Below are 20,462 nucleotides of genomic sequence, written 5' to 3' on the forward strand. Positions count from 1 at the left end.
ACAGGACAAAACTTTCTTAAACAGAAGCTTCTGGGGGCTGATTGACCCTTTTAACATGCGCCAATGTTTCACATTTCTGATCTGAATTACGCACAAAAAGAAAGATACTGATGATAGATCTATGTGAGATGGAAGTGGTATGATTTTTGTGGTTGGAACACAAATCCAAAGCCAGGAGAATAGGTTCTATTGCTGACTCTTGCTGTGAAAATTTGGCCAAGATGCTGATTTTCTGTGTGTGTCAGTTTTCCCAGTTGTCAACTGAGATGAATAGTTGCCACATCATAGGATGTTCTGAAGCAAGTTAATTTTTATCACACTTTTTGAGATGCTAGGATGCAACATGGTTGGTACTGCAGTGTAAATTTGGATTTACATTTTTCAATGTTCTTTTTAATGAACATCAGCTGAGAGCAGGGATTTTGACATCAATTGAAAGCATATTTCCACCCCTGCAATCTGTTTCTTGATGATGTAGGTGCATTTTGCAAGTCCTGTTTCAAAAAGATAATGTTGATATACCTTCCTGGGAGTCAGGAAAATAGGTCTACCTTCTTGGGTACATGCCTGGAATGAATGATTCAACAATGGGGACACCTGCTCACTTTTCATGCAGCTGGTGTGATCTCCAGATCGGAGAAGAATTTTCCCCCTGGTAGAGAGGCAAAGACCTCAACTGTTGTATTTCTTCTCCGCTGCTTCTGGACTATCCAGCAACAGTTGGTATGAGTTGATCCCATGCCCTAGTTCTCCTGTGACTGCTGGGGAGGAAGCACCAGAAGATGCTGCTGTTCCTTATTTCCTATTTTGTGTTTCTCCTCTAAAAATATGCTTGCATCCAATTCACTTTCCCAGTGAGTGACAATCTGCATGAATCAGATCATCTGGGATTTCTAAAATTTAGGATAGTGACACAGCTAACATATTGCGTAATATATTTTATCTAGCCAATAGATGGCAGTGTGTATCCAGATTCCCCCCACTCCAATTTGCCTGCCTCTTCAAGAGCATGGATCTGTGAGTAAAAAATATAGATTTAATCTTAGTCAACAGCTTTCCCTTCATTAGAAATGTAAAGACACACTTGAACTGAGGCAAATACAAAATGATTACAGGTGTCTACAGGGTAAGTGTCTGTCTCTCCAGTGGCCAGTTCAAGTAGAGAGGTCTCATCCCCCTCCTCCTCACCCCCAGCTGTGTGTCTCAATACTGTACAATGTGTTGGCACAATCTTCTTAAGTGGATACCACACAGGGAAGTTGAAGGATGTACTACTACTGTTTGATCCATTTGTATAGAGAACTGCTTTATTTGGATCCAACAAACCAGAATTCTGGTCCAGCTCTCCAGGTGTGGATGTTTCTCACCAAGTAACTATATCTTTTGTCTGCAGTGTGTGGGTTTTCCACAGTAACCTTTTGTTGTCATCATCCTTACTGTATTTTCTGCTTTTAACTGAGTTCTGGATTACAATAAGTTATTGTTATGGAGGCACAGCCATAGGCTGGAAAACTCAGTAGCTGTCACTCTTGAGTACCCTGGAGTCAGTGTTCTGCATATGTGGTTTGGACTTTGCATTCTTAAGTCCTTATGCCAAGGAAAAGGGAGATGAAAAGCTGTGACTCCCTTTTTTATCTTTGAAAACTGATCTGAAAACACATTCTTTATCTTGGAGTCATCTACAAAGCAACCTGAAAATTCTCTATTATCCCATCATCCCTGAAGAACAAATCATTGAAGGCCTAAATGTGGTACAAAGTTTAACAAACACTGTTTATCAAACTGCTTTTTCAAGCCATTTGCATAGGTTGCAGGAACTTTCTTTAACCTGGCAAACTGTTCCGTTCCTGTGCAATTTATTTGATTTCCTAGGGGTATTCCTTAAGGATTCACGATGCAAACCCTGCATTGGAATTATAAATCAAATACTCCAAAATCTTTCCAGTTTATAATAACCACCCATACCAGAATCGTCATGTACTCAGATTATTGTCCAGTGTTGCTATATCTGAAGAGTGGTTACATTATAGTGATAGTTAAAGCGATACTCATGTCCCTTGGATGCCATGCAAAATGCTTATCAAGGCTTGTTGAAGGCAGGAGGGGAGGGGAAACACAGCATTGATTTTAATGGATCTCACATCAGGCCCAAATCTGCCATTGGGTTTAAATAGATACATATGTGTGAAATGGTTTGACATCTCCATAAACCTTCCTCCAAGCCCTGGCATATCTTACTACTCCTGTGATACTCTAAAACATTAGGTACCTCTGTCCTCCTGCTCTTGCAACACATACAGGATGGAGGTGGAAACACTTCTGTTTCTGTTTTTGTCCTTTTCTGTTCACCAAGCCTATGGCTGAAATGAGTAAATGTGACCAAGTGCTAGAAAGAGATTGTCATGCATAAAAGATTGGAGGCAGCCTGGCCTCCTGCTTCGAGGAGAAGACTGAGTCTGCAGCCAGGGGTAGGAACTCGGCTGTTCTGAACTGCCATTATTATATTATATGTTTCACTCTGCCACTGACTTACTGGATAATTCACATCATCTATTTGTAGCGATAATTCTCTGTCTCTACCTGGAAAGTCCTTCCCAGTCCTTGGATTAAAGTTGCTATATGCCAAAAAAGCAGCAGGTTGTCATTCAATTAAACCAACCTTAAAAAAAGAAGTTTTAAGACTTATTTTTTCTGAACAACGTGTCACATTTAGGCAAAGAGAATTGCTGCAGCCAGTTTCCAGATGTCAAAGGGCCGGAACCATTAGAAATGGATGGATTGGTAACCTTAGGTTGTTTTTCCTCACCGGGTGGGCTATAACCCCCTGGAGAGGTGTCTTGAAAGGCTGTGCTGGGGGCCGTGAGGTGTTGACAATTTTATTGCAGTTTTAGAGCAAAGAAAATAAAATATCCAGAGTAGCTGTGGAACAGCCATAACCTTCCATGTTTGTGAGATCAAATGTAAGAGTTGTCATAGTAGCTGAATTTATACAGGCTTAGCAATGGTACATGCTGGTGTAAGAAGCTTGAGAACATTTTTGACTTTGAATAAGGAGTTGTCAACCTGAAAAGGGTGAGAAACACTGACCTAAGATCTACTTTTTTTTAACTGACCTCGTCAGTTTTGGCTTGTGAATTTCCAGCAGAGGGAAATGCAGTATAAGTGATGAGGGTTTGTGGAAATGGCAGGCAGCCCTGGCAAACGCACACTGTCTCTAACTTCACTTTATTCAGATGCCAAATCCTGATGCATGCTGAGTGATTAAAAATATCAGATGGTCCTCAAGTTTCAGTGTTACTCAGGCATGGTCCTGAGAGTCTGGCAAAACCAGCACTGTAATACAGATCAAATTTGGGCAGAAAAGGGAAGACATGTTTGTTTTACATAGTTCTGTTTACAGCAGCCCAAGAGACAGGATTTGCCCAGAAGTGGTTTGAGACACTTTATAGGGTCTCACCTTCCACCTGTCTCCTGCCTTCCCCTGGGTTGGCTGGGAAATAAAGAGTGTGTATCTACTCAGAACAAGGTAATTAAGTTGTCCAGTAGTGGCCTGTGGTTTTACTGCAATAGCGTGCGATCTTTGGAGGAGCTACTGGTGAAACCCCAAGGAAACATGGTCTCATTCTGATATCCCCTGGTACAAATCATGGGGGACTCTGAGAAGTTATATGGTGTCAGATGAGTGTTAACCAAAGCACACATGTTGGTTCTAATGTAGAAACCACCTTCACCTGAAATGGACAGAAAATATACTAGAATTTCCTTCTTTTGTCACCCAGAGGATGTAGGACTGTCCTCACGTGGATTAGCCCCTGAGTCCATACAGATCTGCTATTGCTGTACTTTACAGTCAGCTTATTTTTAGAGACCCCTCCAATGTTTTATTTCTCAGTCACACAGAATTAGCACTGCTTGCTTGGGTTTTAGCCTACTCCATTGTCTTTTTTGGTTATGCCTCCCTGAAGTGCGTAAATGAAAAATGCCAGTTACATCTTGCATAGTGGAAGGGAGCTTGGAGGAACTGACTCATCTCAGCTATATTTATTTGTCCTTTTAAAGGGGAAGACTGGTGGTGTGAGGAGGGGTGAGAGCAGCATTGGTTATCTCACATCCAGTACGGGAAATACTCTATACTCTGTTTTTATCAGGTGTCGAACATGTGCTGAGCCTTGTACACTTGTTTAAGAAGTCATGGGCCAGTTTGCTATGTCAGAGTCTCAGATTAACTCAGTCTAACTGGGCAGTGGGTAAAGTTAAAAGGCCAGTGAGGCAATGGGACTAGTTAGTACAGCTAATTGGAAAAGCAGTAACGATTCTATAGCGTTAGAGGACCTCATGGCTGCATGGTCTTTGTGATTTATGTTGGCAATAGAATTCAAAACTTTCTGTTCCAACCTCACTGGTATTGACTAATTGAGCCTCCATTTACAGGAGCAGTAGCATGATATATATCTACCCTTTGCAGGCTGGAGCTGCTGCCAGGCAGCACAGTCCCATGCTTGTGAGCAGAGCTGTCACTCCACCTAGTACCTCCCTCCTGCCTGCAATAATTAAGGCACTGTCCTGGGAGGTAGGTGATGGGATCTGACTTCCCTGAGTAGTCAGAATACTGACTTCCTGTTTCCACAGCTTGGGCAAGTGCTGTAACCACTCTGTTCACACCTCACCGCAAATGTTTTTTGAAAGAATGGCTGGATCCCTGCTTGGTTTTTGAAAGGGGCCAGACTTCAGGAGCAGAATCCAGGCTGTGAATCCCAGGTGGAGGAAGGTCTGTATATCCTGGGGAAGGGAAAGTTTTAAAACACCCTCCTGCTCCCACCATGTCTAACTGGCTGGCTTGGGCAGCTTTCTACTTGCTGTGCTGACTGTAAACAAGTTTCTTTCTTAGGTACCTACCTAATTTTCCCCAGCCATCATATAGGTAAGTGGGGGACTAACTCAGGTCCACGGCTGCAGCTGGGCTATTGAGTCCTTTTGTGGATCTTGCTGTAAGACCACAACATGAGTCAAGTGTCTGAGATGGGAGGAGTACTTGGGACTGCCTGGCCCCAGGCTGGTACTGAGACTGCTTCTCTTTCCCTGGTCTGTGGACAGGGTTTCAAATACAGCCCAAAGCCCTGCTCATCACACTGACATTATAGTGACTGGCATGTGAGATGATGGCTAGAAAGCATCTGATTTATATTTGGTCACAGTGAAACCAGAACTTTGACAGCAAGCAGTGGGCCATGTGTGTTAAATTCAAAGGTAGCCATAATGACTGAAAATGTTGTGTGAATGAATGCAGTTCACATGGGAGACTGGTGAGAGAGTGAGTCTGATTTGAGAGCAAAGAGCTTTTTATATGCTCTTGGTTAGCTCAGAAATGATCTTGGCTTGTGTTAAACTGTGCTGGTAATTAGTAGGTTTGGTTACTAGCTTTGGCTGGACGAAGGGAAAAATATCCTACTGCATTTCCCCACACTCTGCCTATCATTTGGTACAAGTCAGAGATGCTGTAGCAATGAGGTAACAATAAAGCAAGCAAGATTTTATATTACTTTGCAGATGCAGTTCTGAGAATGTAGCTAATACTAACAAAGAATGGTTCACATGCCATGATGCAGCCACTTCTCATGTGAAACACACAGCAGTGCTAGGGAACTGGTAAAGAAAGGAAGGCTAGGAAGTGGAGAATTCTGCCAATTCAAATTGCAGGAGAGTTTCAGATAGAACAAAACCAAGGTTGAGTAAGGCACAGTTTCTCAACCTGTGATATGTGTACCCCTGGGGGTATGCGAGACACAGGCAGGGGGTACACGGGTATCCCAACACTCTCTCGCCCTCTTTTCCTCTCTCTCTCTCTCTCCCTCTTTTCTTCTCAAAACTATGGCAAAAAATTTGGTGCAATTAAAAAAATTAAATTCCCCAGTAATAATTTGGCCTTCAGCCCTCCTAGCTTTGGCCAGCATCACCTCTAGCCCAGGTATATACTTGAGTTGTGCACCCCTGGTATAAAAGGTGGCAACACTATCCACACCAAATAAGACATCTGTCTTATCATGGCCTTATATACACAGCTGTTATCTCAACATATGGCACACATTAGTCTGTAAATATAGAATTCCCTGGTAAATTGAATGTTGGGGTACTTATTAAAATGTTCAGAAGTTAGGGGGTACTTGCTATTTAAAAGGTTGAGAAACACTGGAGTAAGGCATCATAGATAATTGGACCTACACTTACTGAAAGAACCATAGGATAGTGACCATGAATGACCAGGATAGAACTTCTAACAGCCTGGCACAGCATGAGGTGGCATGAGCACAGGTTTCATGCGTGACCTAGAAGATGGTGGGAACATTTTGTATTTCCTGCTCTTGCTTGTGGCATAGCATTCAACAGCTGACACGTTCCATCCTGTTTTATGCTGAAAAGTGCTTTCTCAGCAGAAGCACAGAATGATCCTCACGACAGGAAATGATGTATAGGACTGTCTGGAATAAGACAGTCCTGTACCCTAAGCTCATTGTAGACTGTGGTTTCAGCCCCAGCACTGTGCTCATGTCTTCCCACTTAATTAACAAGGGGTCCTCCTACCCTTCTAGAGTGATGGCATGCCTCCTGCAGACATAGTGTTGTTAGCAGGTCCCTTTATACTTATCTGCACAGCAGGGCTATATCTGCTTAAGTGTGCATTTGTTGGGGTGGGGGTGGGGGAGATTTGGCATTTTCTTTTTTTCCATGCTGCACAGTATTCTTTGGTGGGGAGGGGCTGGCGGGGTTAGCATTAGTGCTGAATTGAGATGCATAGGGCATTTCACCTCTCTGAGCTATTGTTTCAGGCTGGCTGCAAACTCAGGCAGATGCCACTATGTTAGTCACGTTTTGAACCTTTTCTTCATAAAAATAATGCTTAGAAAAATGCAACACTGTAATTATTATCACATGACTCCAGGAGTTGGGGTGCCTGGTATGGGTCTTAATCCAGCCTTACATACTCTTCCTGTTCCCATTAGAGCCTCAGGACCTCTGTGCATAAGGCAGTAAATTCAGCGGCATCATGTAACATTCCATTCAGAGAGGAGTAAATGCCTTCACAAGGGGCAGGGCAGGGAAACATCAAGTAGAGATGTTTTTCAGCCATCCTTAACAGAATGCTGTAGTGCCAGGGGTGACAGAACAATGGTGATGCCACTTATATTAAAGAAACAGGCCCAATCTGCCCTTCCCCATTTGGTCCAACTCATCTAGAATCAAATTCAGATCTGCTGAAAGCAAGTGCAGCTCTTGGGAGCTAGAAGAATTTTTAGCTTACTGGAAGCTGGTTGAGAATAATCAGACCACAGCATTGTATTTGCCTATTAAATATGCTTTATTCCTCTCATTAATCATAAAGAAAGTTTGAGTGGGAAAAAGTGAAGATTGGTATTTTTACAAGTAGGAGAAAAGATTATTTTCTTTCGGTAATACCCTTCTAAATCATAACTATTGTTTGTGTCCTGTTGGGTTGCAATTATAATCTTTCAGATCAGACACATAATCATTGGGTTGGAGAGCAAAAAGTACCTGAGTAATGTGCTTAACAGAAATTAACCTGGTTAAGTTCTTACTCTATTGAAAATGAGAAAGTGCTGATGGTCAAAATCAATTCCTCCACAGCCAAATTACTCCAGGGCTGGCTTAGAATTTCAGTTAAATGGTCAGCCCCTCAAACAGTGATCCTAATTGTATTAAATTAGGCCCCTGATCATATAGTTCAAATGATGGTGAGGTGATGCTTTGTTTGAGCAATATGGAAAATGCATTCAACTGTCGCCTAGGGCACATTCACAGAGGAAGTGGGCCAGAACTTCAACTGCTTATTCAAATGTCCCTCTGTTTGGGGGGGAAACTGGATCAGAACCATCTCTCGTGTTCTCCAAACTGAACACAGCCATATCGTTTTTGCACCAAAAAAAGGTTCTTTCTGAGGTTCTTAGGAGCTCAAAAAGAACGGAGATCAGATTTGGATCTAAATTATGCTGCTGTAAATCCAGAGAAACTCCATTGTCACCAGTGGGTTTACTTGGGATTTACATCAGTATAAATAAGATCAGAAACTGATATGACTTGGCCTTATTGTTCTGTTGCTTCCTGTAGTCTTTTACTGGTGTAACTCTCTTGAGTCCTACTTATGAACCGAAACCACATCTCTGGAAGTCAATGGAAAGGCACTCACTGATTGCACCGAGCATCGGACTATGCCCCCACACCAGTCTGAGAGTCAGGCCCTGGGCATCTATTATTTGTATCTGTACAGAGTTCTGTGCCAATGGCACCATTGAACTGAACAGTACCAATAAATAAAGAGTAACTCCTACCCCTGATTTGTCCTATTGCTACTTCTTTTGAACTTACTCTTTTGTAAGCAAAAAAGCATGGATCTGATCAAATTCCCCTTTTTTGAAGTCCCCCCCAGCAGTCTCAGCCCCCCTTTCTGCTGATAAATTATGACTTTTTAAAGGTATTCTTGCAATTTCTCTTAGAGACTTCTTAAGTGGTTTGAGAGAAGGATTATACTTTGCAGTACTTGTCAACTTCTGGCTGGTAAATTCTTCTCCTTTAAAAGCCGGAACCTTGCAGAGTTTCCTGAATAAGAGAGACTCAGTCATTAACTGTGAATTTAAAATGAAGCAGATTTACAGTATATATCACAGAAATATGTTGGTGCTAGACAGCAGTGGCTGACAGACCTGCAGCCCCCCTCCCCAGGCGCTGTGCAGAGAACAAAGGATTCCAGTCGTGGTAAAAGAGTGGGTGAGGGAGCTGGTCACTTCCAGCACTTGCATTTCTACAGGGACTAGGTCTGAGCACAGAGAGGAGATGAAATAACTTCTTCAGCCTCTGTTCACACCTATAATTATTTTGATGCAACTCCATGTGAGGGCACTTACTTAGTCTGTCTCAGTTTAACTTAGACTGAGTTTTAGTTTTCTTGACTTAATTTAAATCCAGTTAGGAGGTACTTGATCTGAAATAAGAGGGGTAACATGCAGTCTGGCACTGAAATGAAGGATATTAAATGGCTAACCATTTAGCCAGTTACCTTGTAGCTAAGGTCTGAATCCTTTGCTTGAGCCTGGCTTTGGTTGACAGTCCTGTACCAGCATCACCAGTGAACACAGCAAAGCCCAAGAGTATGCTGGCAGCATGCTGGGCACATGTCAAACAGCAACTACATTTTTTTTTTTTTTAGCATTTGGTGCACATGGGGTGGAAGGTGCATGTTTTCATGGCAGGACTCCGTAGCATAGTCAGAGGAGATATAGGCATGTCCCCGGGAATGTATTTACCTCCATGTCCCTCTCCCCAGCCTCATAAAAGCTGCAGGAATTATGGTGATACCTTAATGGGTTTGCTTCTGTTGTTGACACCAGTGTAATCTATACAGGAATAATTCTATATAGTCCTGGCTGCTGGAATAACTCTTGGTTTGTACTAATGAAAACCAGAACAGAGTTAAGCCCACTTTTCCAACTGTGAGCATCCTACTTGAGGTACTTTAAGTCTGAGGTTGTAGGAGTGCTGAGTACCCACAACTCCAGTAGAAGCCATGGGAGGGCAGCAGGTCCCATGCCATGAGAAATCAGTGGTCCTGGGTTCCCAGAAATGGAAGCACTGGGAACCAGTGACTAGGGCTGTGCGAAGCTTCGGTCCCTGATTTGATTTGGCAGAGATTTGGTCTGATTCAATGGCCAAATCTCTGAAACTGAATTGAAGTCAGGAGGCCCTTTAATCCCTCCAAACTGATTTGGAGAGATTTGGAAAGACTCGGAGATTCAGATATAGACACAGCTTTAAATGTTTTTTCTACATACCTCTACGTAGCAGCAGATCCTGAGTGCTGCAATGGGGGGCTCCCCAACGTGCTTGGCAGCAGACCTGGAAGTGGACCAGAAGCATTTCCGGGTCTGCTGGGGAGTGCACAGGGTGCCCCCCCGTGCTCCCCCCAGCTCAGCAACTGGTGCCTCCTGGGTCTGTGGGGGGCACCCGGGGTTCCACCCATGGCTGATCGCTGAGCCGGGGGGCCCCCACAGTACACTCCCTAGTGGACCTGGAAGTGGACGAAGCATTTCCAGTGCACTTCTGGGTTTGCTGCCAAGCTTGTGGAGGGCCCCCCGTGCTCCTATGGGATGCTCCATGCGCCCCAGCATTGCAATGTTCACGAGCCACAGTGGTACCTTGAGGTGTGTAGAAAAAACGCTTAAAGCTGTGTCTACATCTGAATCACTGATTCTCCAAATTAGCATCGACTCTTCAGATTCGGATTCAGCCAAATTGAATAGGGGACAGTGATCTAAATCAACAAATAAAATCACTGTTTCTGATTCGAGCTGAATCCCAATCCCAATCCAAATTAAATAGGGCCTGCTTTGCACCCCCCTACCAGTGACCATACCTGTGTAAATCCTTGAGTAGAACCTTTCACTGAGGTGCTCACATGAACTTTTGAAATGGCCATTATTTCACCCTGAAAATCTTGCCACAAGGGAAGGAGGTAAGCTGTTATGCAAGTCTTATAGCAGAGAGGGAAAATGAGGCACAGAGTATGTCTAAAGTGCAGTCAGAGGTATGAATGGAGGGCATGGAGACTTATCCCAGCTGGCTGTGATGTAGCTAGGCTGGGTCTCAGTAGCAGTGCAGCTTCAGTAGCAGGAGATGTACAAGTCTGATGAAAACCCCACATGTGTATAAGGCAACTCATCCTGGCTGTAGTCTGCATTGCTGCCTTGTCCCTGCTACCAGTATCTGGCCAAGCTGATTTAAAATAAGTTTCTGTATGCCTACATGGGCTGCAGTTGCACCTAATTATGATATATATGTGCCTCCAGATTGGTAAGGATGGACATTTTTTCAGGAATGTTGAGCATACCTAGGCCCACTGACTTCCTCCAGAACTGCAGGTGCCTGGAAGCTCTGAAAGCCCATGATGAGCCATGGCAATATTTTCCAAAGCACCTGAGTTCCACTTTCAAAAATCATTTTACATGCTTAGTACCATAAATCTCATCAGCTGTCAGATGTGTGAAGCCTGTGGGACTTTTGAAAATGGGTAAATTTTCAACAGCATCTGTGTTAGTGGAACTCTGGAGCCTTTGGATCCAGCTAGACACTCCCAACTAAATCAGTGAGACTCTTGCCTACCTAAGGATAAGAGGATATCACTGTGAAGGTGTCCTTGTGCTTAATGAATTGATCAAACTGGCACAAATCCTAGACCAAATAGGGCCACTGAAATATGACATTTTAAAATGGTTAAATACTGTATAGCAAGAGACTTCAACACAGCATACAGATTTGTGATTCAGGTGTTGGGAGATGGGCTGCATGTCACCTAATATGTTTTTTCCACTTCAGACTTCTATAATCCTGGGCACTGACTGAGAACCGTGGTTCAGGAATGGTCCCTAATCCCAGTTTGTACAGGAACACGAGGGCTGTGTGAAGCTTCGGGTGGTGATTCGATTCAGAGGAGGTTCGGCCCGATTTGGTGGCTAAATCTCTGAATCCAAATCGAATCAGGGGACCAATTAAAAGGTCCAAAGCAATTCAAAACTCCCTGAATCTCTGAAAAAGGCCCCATCCCCTCTCTGCTCCCCCAGCCCCCCATGGCTGCCCCACCCGGCCCAGCTCCCATACTTTAAAAAAAAAGTCCCGACTCACTAGTGCTGCTGGGCAGGAGGGCGATCCCCGCTGCCCCCCACTACCCCATGCCATGTGAAGAGCTCTGCCACGAACCCCCGACCTCCCACCCTTCTGTCCCAACCCCCCTATGGCTGCCCCACCTACCGCAGCTCCAGCCCTTAAATTAAAAAAATAAACCCAAGAAAAACCCCGGGGACTCACTGCTCCTGCTGTGGCCTCAGGATTTTGGGGAACTCATGTAGAGCCCCCCACGTGGCATGGGGCAGTGCGGGGCAGTGGGGATCACCCCCTGCCGGCAAGAACAGTGAGTCCGGAGGTTTTCTCGTTTTTTTTTTTTTCTTAAAGGGCTGGAGCTGCTGCAGGCAGGGCAGTCATGGTGGGGGCTGGGACAGTGGGGGAAGGTCTGGGGACTTGTGCAGAGCCCCCCACAGATACACACACGCAGTGCAGGGCAGTGGGGGGCAGCGGGGATCACCTCCCAGCCTGGCAGCACCCCCTGAGTCATCACTTTTTTTTCCCCCAAGTGCCGGGAGCTGGGACGAGCAGGGCAGCCATTGCCAGGCTAGGAGAGCGGGCAGGAGATGGGCTTGCCTGATTTGGAGATTCGGCAGCAGCCAAATTTCCAAATCAGTTTCGGCCAAATCAAATCGGGACAGTGATTCGAATCACCAAATTGAATCACTGTCCCCCGAATTGGCCGAATCCGAAGCAAATACTAGCTGCTTTGCACAGGCCTAATGAATAGCTCCCTGCCTCCCCCCACAAGCTCTTTAAAGAATCCTGACAGAATCCATGCAATCAAGGGTTCTTCAGGTCAGAGCAGCCGCTCATTGGACCCTCCTAGTTGGAGGCATCATGCCACAGGAAATGAGTGAGAGGGGAACAAACTCTCCAAGCACTCGGGGAAAGGATAACGGAACGTATCCCTTGGATCAATGTAGATTTTGGTTTGTGAGTTATTAGTCCGGTACCATAAACTATCTCTGAAACCACAAAAGTAAAATAAAATAATAAATCTTTCTGTTTACCTCCTGTGCACTCTTTTTTTTAAAGTACCAAAGCATCATCGGGCATCTATTAAATATTGCATGTACCAAACTCTTATGCAAATAACAACCTTATAATGCTGCTATTGTACACTCTCTCCCCGCTGACATGTGGAAGGCACTCTGTGGGAAATCACACAAGGTCACAATCTAGAAGGTTTTGCTACCCAAAGCCCTGATCCTGCTATATGTTGATTACTGCACATGCAACCCTTGAAATCACAGTGAGTCCTGTGGAAGTGAAGCAACAAATGTCACCCACAGTATACAACCAAAGAGCAGATTTGGGAATGGAGACAGTTTATAACCAAATTACACTGGTATTCAGGAGAGACCATGCACACAGCACAATTGACAACCTTGCTTTTACTTTTGAATAAACGACTGTATCCACATACACATGGCACACACCCTTTTTTTTCTAACAACATACAACCTTCTTTTCAACCCTCTCCAGAGAAAATAACACGCCTTACAGTTTACTAGTATTTACTTGTATGATGGGGTTGGGAGCTAGATTTTGTATTGCAGTGTGGTGAGAGTAATAGGGCGTGTGCTTTGCATTGCTGTACATGTTGGAAGAGCATGGAAATAAAATTTTAAAGGAGTGGAGTCTGTTGATGGGAGCAGTGAATGTTGAGAGGCAGTGGGTTTTACTTTTTGTTAGCAACTGTAGAGGTGTGACAGGGCGTCTAGCATGCCTGTCACTTGAAGACGGGAAGAGGCTGCTTGAGAAGCAGCCTGCAGGTGTGGCAGGGGCCAATTAGAGAGTTACCTGACCAGAAGGGGGCTGGGCTTGAATGACCTGGGATTGGGACTGCTGAAAGCCACCTGAGCCTTGGGGTGTAAGATCTGTGCTGTGCTGTGCTGTGCGGCACTTATCTGTGGGTGGGAGGGCAGGAGGTTATGACTTGTGCTGAGGGATCCAGTTTCTAACTATGAAACTGGGCCCCCTTTGAATTAAGGTGTAGCCCCATTCCTCTTACTGTTACTTCTGCTATTGACCCAAACCCAGGCTGGCTGGGAAAGGTGTGTCCCTTATTGATTACCGAGGACAAAATGCAGCATCCAAAGGGCCTTCCTCCTTGTTCCTTGTTCATGTGGAGCCTGGTCCTGGCACAACCCTGTAGCAGGCTGGTGGACAAAGGCTTGCAGCAGACAGCACACCTCCAGGCTGGAGAAGTCTACAGGCTTGGGGCACTACAGCCAGCTGCAGGCAGAATGATTGCAGGCTGCTTAGGGGAATGGGACCCACTGCAGAGGATGATTAACTGGCTACAGGAAGTTAAAGGCTCCTAGGGAGAGGAGCCAGAGGGTGGAAACTGAAGGAGAGGGTACTTGGCTAATAATGGTGACCGAACTGCACTGAGGACTTTCCCAGGGTCTGACAACAGACCCAGGGCAGAAGTACCAGGAGAGGGAACTCGCGTGACAGAGAGAAGGAAGACTGCATTGCAGCACTGAGGGTGCAGCACAAAGCTGGCAGCACCTCTTCAGGGTCTGGGGAGAGACCTCAGGACTGAGTTGCCCTGTATAGACTATGTTTATGGGTGTGTTTTTGAGGACTGGTCTATGCTGGTTCCTGTGTGGCAAGCATGCCTGGGAATAAACATACAGTGCAAGAGATTTAAGTTGACTGGCTGAGCTAAGCATTAATCCTATAACCACTACATACCCCCCTCCCCTCTCAGATCCATGTGGGCTCTGCCTCACGCCACCCCTTGTCTTGAGGATAAGATCATGTGATTTACCTTACCTTACAGCCGCAAAACGGGCTTTACTGAAACTCGGAGAAAAAGGGTAGAATGTAATAAAAAATAAGCATTTTAGTCACCACAAGATCGAGCCTTCCAGTACAATATTGCTTTCTTGTAACCCTGGTGTTAGCCTCTCCTCCTGCCGCCTTCTGCTTGGGAAGCACACTTTTGCTGTCATTAAATATTAAAGGAGAACTGTGTGCTGGTAATCAGCAAGCACGTTCCCTCGTAAAGAATCTAAATTGCTCTTAATTGGCAAGCATTTCTAGAGGGGGGAAGACACAGGACCTGGCTTCTACCTGTGTATTTCTGCCTCTCCCATTATTGTTGAATATGAGCAGCTCCCGAAAGCTAAGATCATGAACTGGTGAACTGGACTGGAATGAGTGTCTGTCTGTCTCCAGAAATGATCACCAGCTCCTTCAAGGAACCATGCAGCAAACTGGATCCCTGTCCACAACAGGATTTCTTCTTTCCCCAAAACTAGAGGCTGCCTTAGGTTCTGAGTCATGAGCATTCATATCCCAATGAATTTATCCACCTAAGTTCCTTGTAGGGCAAGGAAATATTATCCCTGCTTTATCGGTGAGTTTGAATGCAAATAACATTTCCTGCCTTTCATTGTTTGAGTGTCTGGTCTACTTAGACTGTCCAGCCTTTGGAGAAGGGGTGTCACTTAGCACAATGGTTCCACTGATGGAGTTTGAGCAGATCCCTGATCTCCTGAGTCCCAGTCTAGTGCCTGAACCATCAGACTAGCTATTCGTCTCGTGCTTCAGGGATTCTTATTCTAGATTTGCAACTGGTTTTGCTGCAGTGAAATACTGCTTTTTATGGGTCATCTGCACTGAGATGTCCCTGGCTGACTGGGCAAGACAACCTGGACTCTTCTTTAGCACCTTGAGGGGGTTCTGCCAGCTTAGTGCTGGGGAGGCAGCAAGGGAAAGGCTGGTTTTGTGAGTGATTTGCTCCTAAGTGAACAGCAAATAAATAAACAATTTTGCCTGGAGCTGCTAAGTTTGTCCCATTCACAATCTGCTCCTGTCTTCCCCCTGTATCTAGAGATGTACATGCATTCACACACACTTCAGGGAGAAGAGAAGCCCTTTGGCTGTGTTGGTGTCTCCTGATTTCTTCCCAATACCCTTGTACCACCCACAAGCCACATGTTTTCTTTTTAAAGACGCAGCTGATCTCTGTTCCCAGCATTTTGTCTCCTTTTCTCAGCCACTGCATCCTCCCTTGTTGTTAAATAGCTCAGTTTGGTTTCTTAGTGGTTTTCGGATATTCCAATGGCCAGCTCTTGGTTAGCCACCAGAAGAAGCCTTTAAAACAAGGTAAAGGCTATTTCAAATGTGTGTGGGCCAGGCTCTGGCCTGGTGGCTGTGAGCTTGGAACTGTGGAAAGAATCCAATTTAAAGGAAAAATCAAAGTAAAAACAATGCTTGCTTTGTTTTTTGGGGTTCTTTCTCCCCACTTTCAATGATCCTAGAAGCTGTGGCAGGAAAAGCAGAGGGCTCTGGCCTTGGAGACCTGAGTGTGGCAGAAAGCACATGGGCCTTCTGCACTGGGCCTTCTGCACTGGCATTAAGATACTTAAGGCACAAATTCTTTCCATGTGTAGAAGATTTGTGCCATGCTCTGCCAGAATCTGGTGCTATTCAGGAGAGGGGGGTGTGTGTGTGTGTGTGTGTGTGTGTGTGTGTGTGTGTGTGTGGCGGGGAATAAAGGCCTGATCCTGTGTGAGGCTGAGCACCTGGGACTGCCTCTGACATCCTCCTACCCCTCCCCCCGCCCAGCTCCCCCCTCACCCCCCCCATGGAGGTCTAAGCACCTTGCAGAATGTATTTGGGATCAAGGCAGATTGAACCCTCCTTTGGGGATGGAAGCTGGAATCTGTCCTCCATGTACCTCCCAGGACACTGGTGAAGGATGTTGGAAATCTGCTTCAACTTGAGTTTGGTTGCAAAACCAGAGCCTGGTAGATGCAATTTTGCCAGAGTGTCCCAAGGCTTTGCCCATCTCTGGCTATAACATCCCATTGAGCTTGGAGATTTGTTGGTTGTTTTTTGTTGCCCTTTTCACAAGGCTTGGGAAGAACTTGGGAGGAGAAACCCAGTAACAAAGTCAGCTTTTGATGGCCAGTCTCTTGAATTCAGGTGTGTGTTCTGGTATGTAAAATACCATGGCAGAGAGAAACACCAGAAACCAAGCCTGCCTTTCAGGTGCAGAGCAGTTAGGTTTGAGGTTTGCCACCTTATATGAAGGAAGCTCAAAGAGGAAAGATGGGGCTACCTACTGGCCTTTTCCAGGGAAATGTGGGCAGTGTTTATGGCTCACCGTAGAAAAGCAAAGTGATCACTGAGTGACCAAGACAGTATTTTGTGGTGCATTATTACAGCATGGGGTTTCAGCAACTTGTAAAGTGATTCCCTACTGTGGTGTTCTGGTGCAGAGCCGGTGTAACACAATGGTGACTCAAGGCCTAAAGGTAGAGTAACGTCCACGACTGGGTATGCAGAAAGCTTGTCTGTGCTGGAAACATCTAGTGGATAGAGCAGGAGTTCATTAACACAGAGCTAAATGCAACTTAGCGGACTGCAAATTAGCCAAGATCAGCTGGCCCCATCTTTGCCTGCACTAAAGGATCGACACTGTTGATTAACCATTCTAACATGATATTGTTTTCAAGCCCAGAGACACCCATGGTGGGTTGGGCTCAGGCTGGATTCTGATAGTAAAAATATTTAATAACTTTTTTTTTGTCTTTGATAGTTTTCTTCTCCTTTTCTAAATCAGTCATCAGATCCAGCTAACTTTTTCTTTTCTTCTTCCATAGCATAATCCCTGGAATTTGTAAATCTGCATATATCCTGACACCTTAAAAAAATCTCAATCAAAAGAAAACCTCAGAAGCTCTCCATATTCATCATAAAGAACCTGAAAAAGAGCAGGCACTCAATTCCTTTTTTCTGTCTCTGGGCATTGTTAATCAGATGCTGACAGGGTTTCCTTCTGTTAAGGGGTGATGTCCCCAAGGTGTGAACTTTAGGTTGGTTTTTCAAACAAGCAATCTTCAAAGGTGCTGAACAGCTTTGAAAGGCTGGCCCAAAGGTGCATGCTTGTTGAAAATGTCTGTCAGTGTTACCATAGGAGATCTTGGGAGCCAAGCACTTCTGAGGCTCTCCCCGTGTTTAGATGCTTCAAAAGAAGCCTTTTTTTTTTTTTTTGAAGCCCAGTTCTCATGCTGACCAGGCTCCTTGTTTTGCCTTCCAGGGCTGGTCAGTTCAAGTCTTCTCTTATGTGCATTGTCAGGCACCATTTAAGTAGTTCCTAGAAGGTCCTATCTCCAGCGTTGGGAGAGACAACCGTGCCCAACAGATTAATGTTAAGTTGCCCACAGAAAGAGAGAGGAAGCAGGCTGGAGTGTCTTGAGTCATTTCAACTTTACCTGATGAGGAATGTTAGTGGTAGGTTCACCACCATCCTCACTCGTTTAGCATCTGTCTCCTTTATTGTGGGCTGTTTTCAACTTCAGAAGCAGTGTGTGATGTGGCAGAGAAGATTAATAGCAGAGAATGCAGAATTAATCACTTGTAAAACCCTCCATGTCTTCATCTGTGCTTCCCAATTAGACAGGAGCATATGCTGCCTGCCTGGCAACCAGAACTGATGGCCTGCAAAGAAACAGGCAAAGAGTTACATACACAATGCCTCACTGACCAAGCTAGCTGCAGGAAGCCGATGAGAAACACTTGGATAATTACACAAGAACTTTAATGTGAGCCAGATTCTGATTTTGGTTACTATGATGTAGATCTGGGGTAAACTCCAATTGAGTTTTAAGCTCAGTGTAAATGTGGGATAAAGCGGAAAAGAATCAGAATTACTCTGGATTGACATCAGGGGGACAGAAATCAGACCCTTCCCCTATTATAAAAGTTTTTTAAGTGACCAATAAATATGGTAAGGTTAAAAACTCTTGGTGTAGAAGCAATATCTTTTATTAGACCAACTAGATACTACCAACATTTCTTTATTTGCAAGCTTGCAAAGGAAGAATTTTTTTTTGCTACTGTTTGGTTGGTCTAATAAAAGATATCGCTTCTACACCAAGAGTTTTGTCTGCCTCTGCTTTTTAGATCAACACAGCTACCCCTAGGAGGGTTAAAAAAACCTCAAAGGGTGTAAATCATCCTGTTTCAGGGTCCAAGCTGCCCTCTAACTACTGAGAGTGAGGAGATTTTCATTGGGAGCCAGTTATCTTGTAATGATTGCAGGGTTTGCACTTTCCTCTGAATCAGGTGGTACAAGCTTCAGTTCCTAGATAAACTGGGCTTTTTCTTGCACCACAATCCATTTCTAATCTGGTGTAAACAGCTTCAGCTCAACAAAGTTTACTGCAAGGCCTAAGTTTTGCCCCTAAAGTGTTAAGTGAGTGCTAAGTCCCATAAAATTACCCTTTTAGTGCTATAAGTGCTCAAGATTTTAGCAATTAGATATGCCTGAGCATCTGATGAAGGAATATGTCTATTCTCCTTTGTGACATTTATTATTAACAGGCAAAAAATGACTGAGAGAACTCTTAATTGAAGGACTATTGTGCTGTGGTAACTACTATTAATTTACTCTGCTGCATTCCTTTCCACCCACACACTTTAAAACTTCCTGGTTATAATTAGAACCATTTAAAACCAATTTGACACTCAGGGAATGATGCAGTTGAGCTGGTTAACATGGAACAACCTTGGTTAAAGGACAGAGTGGCAGTTGCAGAATTGTAGGAAAACTGCCTCTGCTGTTAATACTCATAGCAGCCCAGATCCTAAAACTTCTACTTGTATAATTCCTACCAGGCCATGCCAGGAGGAGAGTTATGCTGTATAAGGCCCATGTTTCAGCTATATCAAACTCGTCCATCTCAGCTTGGCCGCCAGTCAGACCGCTGACTGACTGTGGTCAACTGACCATAATACAAAGGTGTGCAATTATTGACTGATGATGATGGTGATAATAGAAACCATGAGGCTCAGCTAAAGAACTGGGGCAAGGAACTGATGCACAGAGAGGGGATGTGTCACTCCTGAAAATCTATGCCTGCTCTCTTTTCTGTTCACAGTGCATCTGTGAGACTGTCTATACATGCCTGTTGTCTCTGTCTTACCACCTTGGTATAAAGCTGGTTCCTTTAACTAGCCTTGCAGACCTTTTAGTCATGGTATCGTTATTGTCACCTTCTGTTTCCTTCTTCATTTGGCTTTCAGTTTTGTGACGCACGTTAACCAGGACTACACTCTGGATTCCAAATATGGCCTCTTAACTTGCTCACCCAGGGCTAGAACAATTTACTTTCTCTTGGCCTGCACACACACATTCCACCTTGTGCTGTGACCCCATCAGCAGTCCTTCAGTAAGACCCTAGGGACTGATATTCAAAAAGTGTGAGCCTGACTTGGTTCAATCTTTGCCTTTGCTGAATCAGTTTGTAACTGTACAAACATCCCCTCTGGACTGAGAAAATGCAGGCACATGCCTAGAAGCCAGGCTCAGGCTAGAAGCCAGGGGGTGCTAGAGCTGTCCTTCCTTCCCTTCCACAGGGCTGAGCTGAGATGGGGGTGTGGCATGCTCTGATTAGGAAGGAGTCCCGTTCCCCCTGCCCTTGCTGGTCAATGAGGAAGCCAGCAGGGGTTTACATAACATTTATCACCCCATCACCAAAACAAAAGAATCTCTCATTAGTTCAAGCCCTTCTTAGACAACTTGTTTCAAGGAGTGGAGGGACATTACCAACTACCTGTTGATTAGCTCCAAAGAGCCCAAGCCTGTGCTGTCTCCCTTTGTCCAGTCTTCCACAGCACATCCCATAGCCAGCATATGGTATGCTAGCTAATGCAGAGAGGTGTCTATGTAAGGTACATCCCTGCTTAGCACGGAGTGGTGAGGGGAGGATGGGGAGCAGGGGGAAGCCAGGCAGACTCCTGCTGTCTCTGCC

Source organism: Crocodylus siamensis, chromosome 7 (assembly GCF_052110815.1).
Source record: "Crocodylus siamensis isolate JL-2025a chromosome 7, ASM5211081v1, whole genome shotgun sequence".
NCBI classification, from domain to species: Eukaryota; Metazoa; Chordata; order Crocodylia; family Crocodylidae; genus Crocodylus; species Crocodylus siamensis.